This window comes from Protopterus annectens, chromosome 11.part0 (genome assembly GCF_019279795.1).
Source record: "Protopterus annectens isolate FY-2018-M chromosome 11.part0, PAN1.0, whole genome shotgun sequence".
NCBI classification, from domain to species: Eukaryota; Metazoa; Chordata; order Ceratodontiformes; family Protopteridae; genus Protopterus; species Protopterus annectens.
This window is the reverse complement of record NC_056745.1, coordinates 1,539,579,810-1,539,597,298: the sequence shown is the minus strand read 5'-3', so window position 1 is coordinate 1,539,597,298 and position 17,489 is coordinate 1,539,579,810.

Here is a 17,489-nt window from a genome sequence, read left to right as displayed (position 1 = left end):
ATTAACTGCCATACAGATGTGGTTATTGCACTGTATTCCTGTGGCCAGTATTTATCCTGGTCTGATACTGTGTGGTGTTTGTAAGGTGCTACTGTAACATTATTCCCTGCTAGGATGGCTGGTTCTCCTTTCACAGTCATATCATGCAATTCCACAACCACTGCTGGTAAAATCCCATAGAAAAAAGTTTCCATTTACATTCCCTCATTGTAATGCATGATATATTTATTTCAGAACAAAGTTATTTGTATATCTGCTGTGGCTTAGTGGTAATTCATGCAGTCTATTGTGTCAATGGTCGGGGATTCGAGACTGGCAGAGGTTTTTTCTTTTGCTGCTCAGCAGAACAAGGGCCCTGCCATAGAGTGACTAAGGCACTTTTAAGCAGTTGTAAGCGGGTTTGCCCAGGTTTGCGCAACACTTAGCTAAGCGTACACATGCGCACACTTGCTTAATCCCGCTTACTACTGCTTAAAAGTGCTTACTCCCGCTAACCCCCGCGCTAATTTCTTTGAAAGAAAAAAAATGGGGAGATAGGAAAGTGGTGAAAAAGGGGGCACAGAGAAGGAAAGACAGTAGGAAAACAAGCTTGGGATGTGCAGGACAGGTGTAGGGAAGGTCCATAGTTGCCCATTTCTTTACTAGCAACAGCTGTGCATATGTTGAAAATTTGGAGTGAAATTTGAAACCTTCCACCCCTGAGAGAGGGGTGAGGACAACATAGTTTGTTGTACTGCCAATTAGAATTATCAGTGTACATGTCTAAAGGACATGTGTGCGAAATGGGAAGCTATGTATGGGGCGTAATTTTTTTTTCGGGTACAGATTGCCCTTTTTGGGGTTTTTTTGTTTTTTTTCAGGGGAAAGTGGAACATGAGGTAGAGGAAGTAGGTATATTTTAGGGGGGTAGGTTGGGTAGGTAAACAGACAAGACAAACAAGATGCATACAGGGGCGGAGTATGACACATGGGGTGGGTGAACACAACTGACGGGGACGGATGTTTGGAAATCGCAAGCCCATGAGCCCACAGATGGTAACAGTGGGACTGAGATCCCCATCCATGGGCAGTCACCACTGGACATTCACAGACCCGAGGATCGCTGTGCTGGGGGCTGCGTAGGAGGGGCAGGCTCACCCGTGAGTCACGCCACTCTCGCCTCGAGCTGGCGTAGGGGATCAGCAACTAAATGCTGGATCTCCCTACGCACCACAACCCGGACCCTTCAGAGGGTGACAGGAGGCCCACACTTGCAGGGGGGGAGCCCCATCCCCTGCAGTGCTTCCACCCAAAGGTGGCACAGGACCTACGGAGGAGGGTGGCCCAGGCTGGGCACCAGACCTGCTGGTGCCAGGTGCAACTTCCAGCTGAGGAGGGACAGGTGGGTCCACTGGGACCGTACTTCCCATACGTTCTGTGATTAGGTGTGTTTAATTACAACATAGACAACAGCATTCCAAGTTAGTTGTAACAGCATGCAGTAATATTCCCATTAACCCAACACACCAGGGTTACAACAGTTGAACAGCAAGCATAACACATGCATGTACTGAACGGCATTGGAAATTCCAACAGCATGCAGGGATAATTGGTGGCAACAGGCCACCAAGATTGTGGTGTTTTAACAGGGGACAAGCATCAAAGTAAGTGCAGATTTTATATAACAATAGGACATATGTCCCAACAAATGTTATGAGATTAAACATACCCATTGAGGTGTGGAATTGCATTGTTTATGCACATGGAGTAGGGTGTAAAAAGAAACCTCCATTAACATCTTATTAGTACTTTAACTGTACACTACATTCCTATAGACTGCAGGTGTATATCCCCTACATGTATTTTTACACTAGGCAACATGCATTTGATTGTGTTATGGATTTTGCTACTTCATGATATACCTGGCCTATATCTGACATGGTAACTGTCCAGGAAGCAAATGTTACTGCTACATACTTGTATTAAATTGACTTGTTTATGTATCTGCACATCTGGATGTGTTCACATGGCTTTTTCACTTGTTTTCTACACAACCCTACTTTTCAGGTAGCACTCTAAAATTTCTGGGGAACACCTTGATAGGCTACTTGTGTGCCAGATTTACCTGTGCATGTCAGCCATTTCACAACTGTTTAGGACTGTTGCATACTTCACAGCTACTGGCACTTCATTTATCCACTTTATATGGGACTGCACTACTGGGGGTTGTCAGCACTTACTACAACAGAGTAACATTTCTTCACTGCAAGGGTACAACAACATTTCTGAGTAACTGGCACATACACACTGCAAGTATTATACCTTTCTTATTTACATTAAAACTCTTTTCTACAGGCTCTCTCCTGTATTTGACATTACACTGCCTACAGTAGACCTACTCAGGACATGTTATACCTTTATTGATAGGTTACAAGACTGTTTTATAGGCTCACTCACTTTTTATCTATGACAGTGCATGCAGAGATAGTATTCCAGACATGTTTTTGCTTTATTTATGTGTTACTACACTCTATTCCTGGCTATCTGACTTATGATATGTAACAGTACATACAGAGGATTTATTCAGGGAATGAATGTTTTATGCTTCACAGCTACTGCCACTTCCTTCATCTACTTCCTATGGGACTGCACAACTGTGGGTTGACAGCACCTAATACAACAGTACTATTTTTTATTGCAAGGGTACAACAACATTTCAAAGTAAGTGACACAGACACACTCCAAGTTTTATACCTTTATTAATTACATTGAACACTCTTTTCTACAGGCTCTCTCCTTTACTTGTTATTACAGTGCATACGGAAGACCTATTCAGGACATATTATACCTTTCTTGATAGATTACAACACTCTTTTTCAGGCCTGCTCACTTATATGTTATGACAGTACATACAGGGATAGTATTCCAGAATTATTTTACCTAGATTGGTGGGTTAGTACACTCTATTTCTGGCTCACTGTTGTTTGTTATATAACAGTACATGCAGAGGATTTAATCAGGACATTTTATTGCTGTATTATTGGGCTTAAACACTTTTCTCATGCTCACTCACATATATCATGTAACAATACATGCAGAATATTTACTAACCTGCCTGGTGGCGCAGCCTTAGCAGCCTGTCTGCATAGGCTTGCTGATTCATAGCGCAAGCACCTGCAGCTGTGGAGTAAATAAAGGGATATTGAGACATACCTATCCATTATTTAGACTGTATTAGCTTATCTTACATACTGCATTCCATGGCTACCTACTTAGTAGTGGGGCATCCAGCATTTGACGGGCCTCCTGGATCCACTGGTTTAGAAGGTCCTGCTTCTGCCTCTTCAGGTCTGCATGGTGGTGACGGTCCTGCTCACCAGTCCGAGGGACGCCTGTGGCACTGGTAAGTTCATGAGCCAACCTGTTCCAAGCCTCCACCTTATACTCCATTCCTTGGAACTGGCCCTGCAGGAGTCAAGTCTCATGCCGATGGACTAGAAGCCAAACCATATATCTTGACTCCTCGATGCCTCAGCGTGGCACTCAAAAGTGGGTATCCTCTCCAGCACCAGACATTCTAACTGCAGATGGGAGCTACAATCAGTTATGGCGAGTATTCCCACCTATGCAGCTTAAATATGCTGGATTTCCCGCACTTTTCTGTGATTGGCCATTTTGAATATTCTCGGCTGACTGCAGACCTGTTTAGCAATGGTTGATCAAACATTTATTACTATATATATGTTAACAGTGGACATTTATCCTAATCTGTCGTGGCTTAGTGGTTCAGTACTTTGATTATGGTGCACAGTGTTCTGGGTTCAAGCCTTATCATTTCATTTTATTTTACTACTGTCCAGACAAGTTAGGGAGTGTGGCTGTGTTTTAGCAACTTTGCTCTACGTTGCTCCACGTTGCCCGACAGTGAGCTGGTTGGTGCGGTGCGCACCTCCTCTCAAACCGATTGCGCTGGATAAAGTGCTATTTAGCTTTGGGCAACTATTTTGCGCTGGGTAAAATGCGATTTAGCTATGGAAAACTAAATTGCACTGGGTAAAGCGCAAGTTATCTAGGGGCAACTATATTGCGCTGGGTGAAGCGCTGCTTAACTGCGGGCAATTTTATATTGGGATCCTTTAAAATATTTATATTATTCACTGACACATTGGCCATTTCACTGCTTTTTAGTTATGTTTAAACATATATGTTGGGTATTATTCCATATACTGATTTAAAAAATAAATACAAAAGGGAGTGGTGGGACTCAAACCATGAATGCCTCGTCTTTGTGCAAATGCTCCACCATTACGGTATTGCTATTTGGTGTGATTTGCATAAACATTCTTTCTTATGCTCTTCCATGTCAGAATTGCTAATTATAGCTAAGCAATGGGCACACCCGCGCACACACGCACAAATACGGGCAGCTATTCTGGGTATTTAAAAAAAGTTTAATGTTATGCGTTTCAGATGTGTGATGGGGGTTTACAATATCAGACAGTGAGGTGTTGGGTGCAGGGACATTTGAGAGGACTCACTCTTGCTTATTTCCTTTTATTTTCAACACTTGCAGGGGCGTTGACATTTAGACTGCTTGGCAGTCGGACACTCCCCCTGCTTTCTTACACAGTCCGTGTAGGACTTACGGTTGGGTCAGCATGCCCTCATGCATATTCATGGCACGCTGATGTCATACCGTTCAACTGCAGCCTCCGAGTAAGACTTATTAAGTCTTACATGGAGGATTCGTGAATCCAGGGGAGTATATCATCTCTAACCAAGGATTATTAAACATCTAATCCCAACCCTGCTCAACAGCCACATATCACCACATCCATTTTCGCCTTCAAACCTATCCCCTTTATCCTATATAAACTACTGTTAAACAAACTTAAACCATGTTCTTCTTTGGCTGTTGACCTTCCAAGTGAGTACCTAAAAATAGCAGCCAGTAGCATTATCTATCCTGTCTCAATCCTTATAAACAGATCAGTCCAGGAATACCACATTCCCTGTCTTGGGAAAAAAGTCACACATTATCCCTCTGCACAAAGGAGGAAATTCAACAGACAGTAATAACTTTAGGCCTAAAGCAATCTTATCTCCCCTCACCAAAATGCTTGGAAAAATATAGTCAAAACAATTGCTATACTATCTCTTGCAGGAAGAACTCCTATCCCCTACACAACGTGGCTTCCATCCTTCCCATAGTACTAGCACTGCCCTTAACCTATATAGATACTTTTAATAAAGTTAGAGATAATGGCAAAAATGTATCTTCCTTATTTCTAGAAGTGTCTAAAGCCTTTGACACAGTTTGTCACGGAAAACTTCTACTTCATATGTCCTGACTAGGTCTCTCTCAGTCCACCCTTCTGTGGTTCAAAAGCTACTTGTCAAATAGGTATCATTCAGTAAAATGGCACTTCATGCTTTCTCCTTACCTCCCAGTCACCACTGGTGTACTACCACAAGGCTCTATCCTTGGTCCCTTCCTCTTTAACATTTTCACCAATGTCCTCTATACTGCCACAAAACAGGAAGCCCTAATACAATACCCAGATAATTTCACATGTCCAAAAAATTACTCAAAAGGCTTTTAACAGCCACTGAAACATGGCTTTGTAACTCACAACTCATGGTCAACCCAAAAAAAGACCAAACTACTACTTTTTTCCCCCAAATCCCTCTCTCATGAAAACAACAAAATTTAAAGTCCTCTGTCTTGATAATACAACCATTTAAGTCACTTTCATAGCAAACTATCGGGGGTGGGGGGTAGTGGATAATAATCTTACATTTGACCTGCATATGCAAAATTGCATAAGAAAAATTAATCAAAAGTTAGGGATGCTTTACAGCGCCAAAAACTTCCTTACTGATGCAACTAAAATTATCCTTGCCATTAATTATCTGTTCCCCACTCTTCTTTTTGGCATTCCCATCCTTACTGACCTTCAGGATTCACAAAAATTAAAACTTGAACAAAGCTATAGCAAAATTCTTAAATTTGCAGCACATACCCCTTTCAGAACCCACCACTGTATAGCACTGAAAAGCCTAAACTGGTTAGAACTGGCACACCAACTAATATATAAACAATTTCTTGCCACCTATAAAATTATCCAGCATCCATCTGCATGTCCATCACTAAAAACATTTTGCACAATTATGTTCCCAGTCAGTCATTGGGATCCAGTGACAAACCTAACAAATCTGCTGGGCATTGTCTGTACTTGCACAAGGTTGCCAAGTCCTGCAACTCCCTACCTATATCCATCAGGTCTATACCCTCCCACTCGTCTTTCAAAACCAGAATGAAAGACTTCCTAGCTAAAATCTGACTTTGTTCTTACTAAAAACCAGGATAAACTTTATTCCTAAATGTGAATAAGTACCTTTTCATTCCTTATACATCCTAACTCTCCCTTCTTCACTTATTTCCCTGTTTCTATATAATTCTCTTCCCTAACTTTCTCTCTAAATATACCATGTTTGTTTAGTCTGTTTTCCCTCATTTCATATTGCAGTTCCTCTTTGTATTAAGCTAACTTACCTTTCATTTCTTTAGAAACTGTCTATAATTTCTCTAAATATTAAATGATTGTCATATACCTTGTATCGACTCTTAACCAATGTTTTTATATTATGTCTAATTTGTTACTGTTATTTAAACTGCAGATGTTTTTCTTTTATTTTTGAAGATTGTAAAATTATTATTCTTTAAATGTTTTGTAATAATTTGGAGCTTTTTCTCCCTGGGCCTCCACTGAAATTGGGTTTCTACCCAGTTGTACTGTGCTGTTAATTGTGTCAATAAATAATAAATAAATATCACATTTACACACTGAGTACTAATGCCCTGAATTATACACTAGTATGTGCCGATTGCCTGGTATGTGCCTATGTAATCCCTTTGACCTGGGCTGTAAATAAAGAGTATGCATTATGTACTCTCTTGCTAACCCTGTTAACCAGTATTCTTTCTGGTACCTAAGCATAAGGGATAGACATTGCTTTATACTCTTGATATGCATAGGTGTCGCAGGTACCACCATCACAAAACAAATCCCTTTATTTCCTTTTCTGGGGCAAAGAATGGTCAACCTGTGTTTAAGAAATGAATTGTATGTGGATTGCCCTCTAGTATTATTTTTTTGTTACACCCACCATGGTGAGTTGAACCCAGGCAAAATAAAGGTACATTTCACCTGGCTTTTTCCTCATCAATTACATTTTGGAAAGGAGTAGACTCTAGGAGTATTCTAGAGGCAGCAATTTGGTCCTCCATCCTTACCTTCATGAAGCACTACAAACTGGATGCTGTTTTAGAGCCAGCACAAGCTTCATAAGGAACATTCTCAAAGTGCTTTTGAATCCTTAGCCTTCTTCTTGCCAGGCTGTGTAAGCTTTGGGAATCTACCCTTATACCAATATGTCAGTGTGTTTGTTGAACATAGTATAGCTGCACAAGATCCAATTATCTGTAACAGTAGATGATCATAGAACACACTACTTTATTGACAGTACACACTTACCATCCTCCTTTCTGTTGGCCGTATAACCCACTTGCCATCCCCCTTTCTGTTAGGTGTATATTGTTGGTCATAGAATGTTCTGTTGAGCTTGGTTCAGCAACCTCTTGATTTATGTGTGTGTGGAATTTGATACGGAACAATAGGTGTTCACAGTGATTGTTTCATCTGCTTTTCCTGTTGGACCCTTGAAAATTGAATGGATCCTATTTGTGAGTATAAAGAGCTGTCTTGGTCCTGCTAAGCTTTTCACCAACACATACAGGCAGAGAGGGCGAGTTCTGAGCTTTGACAGACTGCCAAGTGGAGGGTATTGGGGCACTACTATCCATATGCCATTAAGGCAGTATGTTTGTTGAACATCAATAAATAACAAAGATAGCAAATTATATCATGCCTTAAGGCACTCAACAAAGGCAGGAGTCAAGGGGTAAAGCATTAGGCACCAGGGGCACTCTAAATGGTGTGCCTTGAAGGCACTAAAAAGGATTCAAACTCTGCACCCTCCTACCAGTGCCATTAGTCCTCTGTGCTACCTCCAGACATCAGGGATAACATGGAATACTAACTAAAACTCAAAAAAGGTAAAGTACATCGGAGGGGTAAAATGCTTTAAACCCTGCACCCTTGACACAGGAAACATCATATTTTCTAAAAAGATTTTAGGCCTGCATAAACTAACGCACTGCTGCTAGTTCTCTACTGGGTGAGGAAAGCAAACCTATATATTTTTTTGTCTATATCTTGCTGATAGAGCTGCATTCTGTTTTACCTGCTCCATTTTGTTTTCTGTTTTAAGAAATGTGCTTGGCCTGGTGTTTTTGTTCTGTGTGAGAGATAGACACTTAAATTATCTAGGCTGCACATTTCACGTGTTGTTTCATTGGTCAAATTATTTCTTGAGTGATACTTAAATGCATGGTGAATTGCTGGGCCTTTGTCTTTTCTAAAGATATTTCAAGTCGGCAAAAACTAAAGCACTGCTGGTGATTCCTTACTGGGCGAGGAAAGCAAACCTATATTTATTTGTCTGTGACTTGCTGATAATTCTGCCTTCTGTTTTACCTGCTCCATTTTGTTTTCTGCTTTAAGAAATCTGCTTGGCCTGTTGATTTTGTTATATATGAGAGACAGACACATTATCTAGGCTGCACATTTCACATGTTTTTTCACTAGTTAAATTGTTTCTTGACTTCACTTTTGTGACGGCATCATTTTCTGCACTTGATTTCAACTGTATTGTTAGTATGGATAGCATAGTCTAGATTCAGATCTGCTGCATCTAGCCTGTTACTGATACACTTGAGCACTAAACCAGCCATCTTACATTAAGATGAGCTCCCCTTTACCCTTGAGGGAGAAGAGTGTAGATCCAGCCGTGTCTGAGCTGGGGATTGCTGGAGAAAGGTTCATTGTTTGCTTTCCTATTCATAGATTAGCTTAAAAGTGTTTATTTTTGCCTGTCTTTAAGCCTCACACTTGCATAAGTTTGAGTTCAATTAACCAGAGCTGCTCTATATTTGGTGTCTTTTGCCAGAGTGGTTCTGCTGAATTCCAAGGCATCCAAGGCTAAAAGCAATAAAATAAGTATATCTTGTGAATCTACTAAACTTTTTAAATAGTATTTTAACTAACTGCTGCATTATTTCAGCGTTTTACTGTTTGTGACTACATCATTTTCTGTACTTGATTTCAACTTTACTGTTAGTATGGACAGCATAGTTGAGATTCAGATCTGCTGCATTTAGCCTATTATTGATACACTTGAGCACTAAACCAGACATCTTACATGAAGAAGTGCTTCTCTGCACCCTTGTGGTAGAAGTGTGTAGATTCAGCCTTGTCTGAGCTGGGGACTTCTGGAGGAAGAGTCATTGTTTACCTTCTTATTGGTAGATTAGCTTGAAAGTGTTTATTTTAGCCTGTATTTAAGCCTCATATTTGAGCTTTACTGTGCATGTGCAGTTGGAAGGCTGTGACCTGTATGGACACACACGCACACACACACACACACCTTGAAACACAATTATTCCTTAGACATCTATCAGCGGAACCCTCCCAAGGTTCCCTGCTGCACTATGAGCAACTCAGCTGCACACTGAACAGTGTTGCCAAACTTATCATCCCTAGCCTCTAATAGAACAAGCTCCTTTGTTAGTCCAAATGCAAAAATCTAGTCTAACTAGCCCACTTCCTTCCCTAATGGTACATACATTAAAAAACATACTATAATGGATGAGCAGTTTGCTATCAATTTCTGTGGCCAGTCAGATTGAAGTTATGTGTCCCAGGCAGGTATGACTCTAGCCCTAAGCAGCATTCTACCTTCACCCAGAATGATGCCACAATATAAACAAAAAATGATTGAATTCATCAATTGACTTAGCTTCTGTCTTCAGTCCAAGAGGATCACATATCTGTCAGCCTGGGAAGACATGGTCTACAGGCCACACTGCTAGCTATAGGTCCCCCACCATGAACCAAGAAAAGCACACCGCCTAAGTGGACTTACTGGAGTCACTTGTGTTACAGCCCAACATCTTAGTCATGGGAGATTTCAACTATCTCTCTGTTGACTGGGAGATGTACATGAGCACAAATATGCTTGCCCTGAAGTTCCTGGACTTTGTCAACACAAATGCTCTTGAACAGATAGTCTGCACCCTCACAAGTGGCTCAAATGTCATAGACATAGTACTTATCAACATGGAGGGGGTGCACTGCACTGCCACCTGTGTAATTCCCTCCCTGGTAAGGTCAGACCATAAATCAGTCTTATTCAAAGTAACTATTGGACCTGACACCCTAAAGAGAGCAAAAAAAACTAAAACAAATGTTTCCAAAGCAAACTACAGCCTACTAAGCGGTGGTATACAAGGTTTTATACCCCCACAATCACAGACAACAATGGCTCCTATGCAGAAATGTACACAAATGCCCTGTGTAAACAGTTAATCAACTGTATAGACTCAGCTGTATGTGACTGGATCAAAACCAGGTCATCCTGAAAAAATAAGCCACCCTAGTGGACCACAAGTATAAACAGGTTATATAACAAGAGGGCAAAATGATGTCTAAAAACAAGAGGGAACTAACTAAGTAGTGGAAGAACAAACAAATCAGAAATCTTGTAAAGTCCTCTAAAGAAAACTACAAAGCTAAAATAGCATCCTTAGCCAAGGATAATCATAAGGCATTCTTTAACTATGTCCAACATTTAAAAGGGAATGCCCAGCTATCTGCTGAACTGGTGGTGGATGACACCATTCATACTATACTAGAGGAAATTGCCAACCTGCTAGCTGACAGATTTGGCACAAACTTCACTCCCCTATTCCCACCAGCCATAACCAAAGTATACCTGACACCAGTCCTCTGCCTAGTATCTCTAGATATCAGGTCATATCTGCACTCTCCAAGGCCAAAAATACAGCCTAAATGGGACCAGATAACATCCCAGGTTGCTTACTGACCAATCTAAAACAGGACCTAGTGGACCCATTTGGTATTTTCTTTAACCATAGCTTGAAAACTGGCTTTGTTCCAGCAGAGTGGAGAACAGCAACAGTAATCTACTTGCACAAAGGGGAGCCATCAATCAACCCTGGGATCTAAAGACCCATAAGTCTCACCAGTCTCACCTGCAAGGCTATGGAAAGAATCATCATGGACCTTATTAACAAGGACATAGGCGACCCTCATTCTCTAGAGCCTACCCAGTTTTGGTTTGTTAAGGGTAGATCATGCTTATTAAACCTAGTAGGCTTCTTAGACAAAGTCAGCAAAGCCCTGGATGAAGGTAAGATAGTGCATATTGCCTATCTTGACCCAGTGAAAGCTTTTGACACAATCCCCAACTCGGGTATCATTGAAAAACTCTCAGCTGGGGATCAACCTTTACATCATTAGCTGGGTAGCCAATTGTCTCACTGACAGAACACATACTGTTAAAGATGATGACTCCACCTCTACCAGTAGACCCATCAACCATAAGGATCTGTGCTGGGCCCTTTACTGCTTGGAATCTATTTCTCAGAAGTCCAGGCTAAAGTAGACAGCCCTTGGCTTACCAAGTTCACTGATGATTACAAATTGGGTGCAATCATTAAGTTCCCCAATGATGTTAACATATTACACAAGGGGCTGACAAAGACAAATGATTGGTGTCAAAGCCACTGTCTAAAACTAAATGCAAAGAAGTGAATTATTATCCCCTTTGGCAAATCAAATTCCCTAATAATTTCAGTATTGACAGCACCTCCCTAAGTTCAAACCCAGTGGTGCAAGATCTGGGAACACAGGTTGATAGCAATTTGAACTTCAACCACCAAGTTTCCAGAGTGGTAAGGAAAGCCTTCTACATTGCATATCTCATAAGTAAGGGCATTACATCCAGGTCAAAGGATGTTATAACTCCACTGTGCTCGACCATCATCAGTCCATTAATAGAGTACAATGTTTCCTTTTACATGTACCTCACTAGACATCTGCAGCAGCTGGAGAGACCACAGAGGTTTTTCACCAAGAAAATAAAGGACCTCCCAACCATGACCTATGTGGATAGACTGAAAGTCCTGTCACTGTACACTATATCTTATAGGCTGCAGAGAAGTCACTTGTGCCTGGCCTACAGGTCAGTCTCCAACCCTTCCCTGATGGAAATGCTGCACATTCACAAGTCAAATGGCGCAAGAATCACTCACTCTAGGGATCTTAACCTAGCCTGTGACATAAACAGAACATGCTGGAGAGACCGATATATCTCCCAGAGATTGCTCCTTCTTTGGAATAAACTTCCAATTCACGTGAAGTAGAGCTCCTCACTTACCCTATTCAAGTGCAACCTAGACAAATGGATGGCAGACTGTGAATTCACCTGGGTGTGGCATCCATCTCCCTTGTGAACAGGGGTAGTCAGTGTTGATCATAGACTCTCTCTGCAAATTATGTTCATTTAACCAAGGAAAGTTGGAGCAACTCGGGATTAACATGGTTAGGCTTGTAAGGACTCTAGGGACACTAGCCTAGTAACCTCCTATGAATCAGCATTATCCCACCACCCTATCTGACAAGTTAGGATACTAAGTGTTTTTTATAAAATAATGAGGGTCTTTGTCATTATTAAAAGGCAGTTACGATGGAGAAGAACATGGTACATATAAGCATACCTCTCAACCTCATAGGGCAAGACCTTTAGACAAAGCTAAAAGTAATGGGGGAACAAAGACACCCTATCAGGTAGGGATTGTAATTATTCCTCTTTTAATCTTAGAAAGTACTAGCGTGCATTTAGGATATGAACTGTGAAACTCTAATGTCTGGTATTAATGATTGTAATCACATCTGATTCACAAGGGCAGGAAAAAGAGACATCAGGGATATTCTGACAACATAGGCAAAGCTATATGGTATGTTGTGTGCGTGTGTGTGTCTGTGTGTGTGTGTGTGTGTGTGTGTGTGTGTGTGTGTGTGTGTGTGTGTGTGTGTGTGTGTGTGAGTGTGTGTGTGTGTGTACATATGTGTGAGTGTTTTACTGTTCAAGGCAAGTTTCTTTCATAGCTTTGACATGTACACAGAGAGTTCAGTCACGTTTCTCTGTATATGTGTGCTATCTTAAAGCATCTAATGTTGTTTACTGCAACATGGACAGCCACAAGGTCATATTCATATTTGGGAGAGTGGACCTAAAGGGCCTTGTGACATCATGAAACCTGATACAAGGCAGACCACTTACATTAACCCTGTCCTTATTCAGTCTGGTCCGTGGGGCATCAATGTGCCTGACTACAGAGACATTGATAGTGAAAAAATTGTTGTAGGGAGCTACAAGACATTATGGGTCTAGGCTTGTAGGCAATGACACCTCCTGAGGGTAGATGGGGGGGATGTAGGTGTGAGCACAATTATGAAAGTCTCCCTTTTACCTGAAGTTTATTAATATGGTGTCCAGGAGTTTTATTTAATGAGTTTTTTTAAATCTCAGCATAACTAGAGTTACCTAGATAAGCAAGTGAAGACAGGGAGTGTAGGAAGTTGGAATCAGCAAGGTACCAAAGCTGGAGGTAATTGTTTTTTGATAAAAAGCTCTTAGAGCATTTATGTGGTATTCATAGTGCAACCCTTTTTAGGAAACCCGTTATACCACATGTAGATTATCTACCTTTCTGTAACACTATATCTGTACTTTGAATACACTTTAAATTAACAGGATAGACAACACCAGTAAACAGCATTGTTGCAGCAATATTTAGCAGATGGTTGGAAAAAGGCAATGAATCCTGATAGCAGATAAGCAAATAGTTTGTAATTGCTGGCTTATTGAGTGAGTCTGGTAGTTCTTATACATTAATGAGGGAGAGTCGAACACAGCTTACATACTACACCAAACTCAAATACACAGTACACTATACTTCAAAGGAGCCAGTGTAAAAAAAGGTGTTAAGGAAGGAAGGAATGATGCAGGTAATACAAATATGTTGCAGACTGCAGGAGTCAAAGGTGGCAGTTTTTTATGTAAACACAGTAATACGGATAGAGTAAATGAAAATAGGCTGGCCTCAGTGGCAGTGCAACTGCAGGAATGACACAAAGGCCACAAAGTGCAGGAACAGAAAGTTTGGCAGAACTGTAACTTAGCTTAACAGTGCAATCAGTGCAGATCAGAACAGAGTAATAAGACTGGAGAGAGCAGCCGTACACCAACAATGAATGCTAAATCAGACACTTGTTGAAAGTTTGGTTGAGCAATATATTATTAGCACTCAGTTATTAAAAAAAAGTTTTAAAAAAAGTTCACTATTTTTTCTTCTTCTTTTAGTTAATATGTGTTTGTAAGTGTTAAGCCTTGAGGGTATTGGTTATTTGGTTTTATCTTCAAAAATCTGATTAAGTAATTCTCTGAACTGAGCAATGTATTATGCAAGCTGAGTTATACAAACAAAGTTTTTTAAATAGTTTGCTGTTTTTTTCTCAAAGTTAATCAGAATTTGCAGCTATTGGGTCTTAAGGGGGTTGTTATTTTGTTTGGTTTGACTTGAAGATATGGTGAAGTATTAATCATATGAGACTGTCAATATGTATCTGATCTGAAATGGTATAACATTTACAATATAGTAATGTTATGGACTGGATACAAAGCAACGAAGATGGTAAAGAAATTAATGTGGAAATGAAAGCATAGAAAGACCAGTCTTGGGTTATGCCCTCAAGATAAGACTGAGGGTTTCCTCCTTTTTCATGAAGACTATATATGTATGCTGAAATGGGATACGACTGGAACCTTAATAACAACAAGATGAGCTCTGGCTAGGTGATGTGGCACCTGTGCAGCACCTGAATCTGGCATTCCCATTCCTCAACTCTAAGCTATCGGGAAAAAAAATACTTCTTTCTTTTTTGAGTTGTTGAGGATAAGAAAAAGTCCTCTGAGCAGCTCAGCTGAAAAAAAAAAAAAAAAAAAAAGCAAAACAAACAAAAACAAAACAAAACAAAAGAATGCTGGTATTGCATTAACACCAATCAGCATCTCAGGTCACTCCCTTTGACACCTTATACCAGGGGCAGCTGCCCCCTCCTCCCCAATCTAGATATGTTTCTGACAACAAAGACTATGAAAATGGCTGAATGCTGTATTTAGAATAGAATTGTGTTACTCAAGCTAAACATTATTATAAGTAGTAAAAAGATTGCTCAACACTTTTGAATATGTAATTATGGTTTTATATTAAGGATAAGTTGAGTTAAAATAAACCAATGGATTTGTTAAACATAATTTTCTGTAAGTGATTTAACTGTATTTAAATGTGAAGGATAAAAACTGGATATAAATGTATTAGAGTAAGCATTAGTTTCACTAACTGAAGAAACCAGTAGTTAAGTAAAATCTAAATATTTCCTTCAAAGAAGGGCTAGTTGACTTGGTGAAATAGGTTTGTTTAGTTGTGTACATGTAAGGTTGGTCTGATAATAAGAAATTAGCTTTGTCATGACTACTTACATATTGTCTGTCTCTAGCTCTATACTGATGTGACTACTTACATATTGTCTGTCTCTAGCGCTATACTGATGTCATGACTACTTACATAGTGTCTGTCTCTAGCTCTATACTGATGTCATGACTACTTACATATTGTCTCTCTCTCTAGCTCTATACTGATGTCATGACTACTTACACATTGTCTGTCTCTAGCTCTATATCCTGATGTCATGACTACTTACATATTGTCTGTCTCAAGCTCTGTACTGGTTTCATGACTACTTACATATTGCTTGTCTCTAGCTCTATACTGATGTCATGACTACTTACATATTGTCTGTCTCTAGCTCTATACTGATGTAATGACTACTTACACATTGTCTGTCACTAGCTCTATATCCTGATGTCATGACTACTTACATATTGTCTGTCTCAAGCGCTATACTGGTTTCATGACTACTTACATATTGTTTGTCTCTAGCTCTATAGTGATGTCATGACTACTTACATATTGTCTGTATCTAGCTCTATACTGATGTCATGACTACTTACATATTGTCTGTCTCTAGCTCTATACTGATGTGACTACTTACATATTGTCTGTCTCTAGCTCTATAGTGATGTCATGACTACTTACACATTGTCTGTCTCAAGCTCTATACTGATGTCATGACTACTTACATATTGTCTGTCTCTAGCTCTATACTGATGTCATGACTACTTACACATTGTCTGTCGCTAGCTCTATATCCTGATGTCATGACTACGTACATATTGTCTGTCTCAAGCTCTATACTGGTTTCATGACTATTTACATATTGTCTGTCTCTAGCTCTATACTGATGTCATGACTACTTACATATTGTCTGCCTCTAGCTCTATACTGATGTCATGACTACTTACATATTGTCTGTCTCTAGCTCTATACTGATGTCATGACTACTTACATATTGTCTATCTCTAGCTCTATACTGATGTCATGACTACTTACATATTGTCTGTCTCTAGCTCTATACTGATGTCATGACTACTTACATATTGTCTGTATCTAGCTCTATACTGATGTCATGACTACTTACATATTGTCTGTCTCTAGCTCTATACTGATGTGACTACTTACATATTGTCTGTCTTTTGCTCTATACTGATGTCATGACTACTTACATATTGTCTGTCTCTAGCTCTATACTGATGTCCACCTCCATGACTGCAAGCTTCATGTTACTGCTTTATGCATACAGATTTCAAGCCAACTGATTACAATGAGCAGTATGTAATGAAACATACACAATGACTTTTTACTGAATGTGTAAATCTATATTATAGGTTCATAGCTAAGTACTAGGCTAGACCTTTTTGTTCTCAAAATAACCTATCTAATTTGGTTCTAGATTAATCTTACCCATTTCATAGTTAATAATTATGTATTACCCCTAATGAGAATAATTTGAATCATACCATAGATAATTTGAGGGGACCTAATGAATGGGATAAAGCATTTAGGAGCTTCATCTGTCTATTAGCATATTAGCAGTACAGAAGGCAGTCATTGAGTATATTTTCTGTTTCCCATCCATAGATCTAAGTTATGCTTGAAAAGGGACAGGGATGAACTTTGTTTTATGTGTGTGGAGAGTCTGTCCCATAACAGCGGCATCCTTTGTGAACTATGCCTGTACCTCCAAACTGCTCTAATGATGCTGCAGAAAGAGTTTAGATCCCTAGATTAAGTATTTCTGATGCCACTTGACTTGCAGATGTGCAGTAAATCCATCAGTAATAGGTCAAATGATGCCTTGTGTGCCAGACACAGGTCATTGTTTAGCAGTCTGAAGGTTACCATGTATTGACAGGGTTTGGAGTTGGTCCATGTAGGACATGATTTTTAGGCTTCGTATACGTTTAGTAAGGTATCTGCGGTTTTTAATTTCTCCAAGTCTTTTGGGTTTCTAATACCATGATGGGAATGGACCCCATTCCTAAGTCAAAGTATGATTAAA